The 1,298-nt window shown below is 38.1% G+C and overlaps 1 long non-coding RNA gene across 1 annotated transcript; it reads left to right on the forward strand.

The window, feature by feature from the left end:
- The first annotated feature begins 268 nt into the window (after positions 1-268).
- Positions 269-1,068, forward strand: LOC112555394. The gene is made up of 2 exons (XR_003097462.1): positions 269-429; positions 748-1,068. It is a non-coding gene; the product is annotated as an uncharacterized LOC112555394 (long non-coding RNA).
- Positions 1,069-1,298: the final 230 nt, after the last annotated feature.

Below are 1,298 nucleotides of genomic sequence, written 5' to 3' on the forward strand. Positions count from 1 at the left end.
CAGACAGAAAGGCAGACAGGTGAAAAAGCCGGATAGAGAGACCGACTTCAACCATACAATAGGTTTTCCTCTCAATTACTACATTAGATTGTATTTTAAGATAAAACTTTCCTCTTATGATGTAAAGATAACTTACTTTCTATGTGTAACAATAACCTCTGCCTACATCTGTCTGGGACTTTATCTAAAGAAGAGTGTCAAGGAACACGATAATGACTGTGGCGTGGTCATCGCTGCCTCCATTTCAAAAACTCGGAAAAGTAGTTCACATGCACCGCCGAGGTCACAGCCAACCGACAGATATAAAAAATGCAGCGACTGAAGAAAGATAATTATCGAAGCCCTCGACGATACTAGACCACAGATCGACAATGAAGTTTGTCTACCTCAGCCTCGTTCTTCTCCTTGTTGCTACCTTCACTTGTAAAGGTTAGAACTGCAAATCGATATTATTATTATTATTATTATTATTATTATTATTATTATTATTATTATTATTATTATTATTATTATTATTATTATTATTATTATTATTATTATTATTATTATTATTATTATTTCGAAATAATGTTCATTCGAATTGCTTTTAGTCTTCTTTTTTTATCACAAAGGTTTGCACGTTCCTTGCCCTTCTTGTGTGTATGTGTGTGTGTGTGTGTGTGTGTGTGTGTGTGTGTGTGTGTGTAATATTAAGTTCTTGACCTGCTCGCCTCTAAAAATAGCACGTGACGTCGTTGCTATTTTCAGCCGACCATTGTCCTGACGGCTACTCGGACACTGTCCCCGCCCACTGTCACGTGGACGAGATTGACAGGCGGGAGTGCGCCGCTGACAACGACTGTGGAGGCAATGGCAGAGATTGCTGTTTCCCTAACAACGGGTGCGACTCAAGGTGCGTCACTCACTGACCGGGTGTCCACTCGCAGGACAGGGGCGCTGAGTCCAGCTGACCACTCACCAGACTTGTTTACAAAGCTGTTGCTGACAAAGACATGTTTATTAAAGCAACATCAGATGCTCACCCTGAGTAACGATTCTTTTCAATAAATGTGATTGTACAGATTATTATTGGTGCGTTATTCAGTAGAAAGAATGTGTTAATGAGTCTCGTCCATTGTAGACTAAAATACTTTGACATTATTTAGTGTAACATAAATATATATTTACATAGATATACTAACACAACTGGCACTCCAAAGACATATCAAAAATGCATCCACATTGTAACGTAGCTGATGCCATGATTCTTTTAGATTCTTGTTAATATAATCTTTTCGTGAAACACAAATATATACATC

This window comes from Pomacea canaliculata, linkage group LG14 (genome assembly GCF_003073045.1).
Source record: "Pomacea canaliculata isolate SZHN2017 linkage group LG14, ASM307304v1, whole genome shotgun sequence".
Taxonomy (NCBI): Eukaryota; Metazoa; Mollusca; class Gastropoda; order Architaenioglossa; family Ampullariidae; genus Pomacea; species Pomacea canaliculata.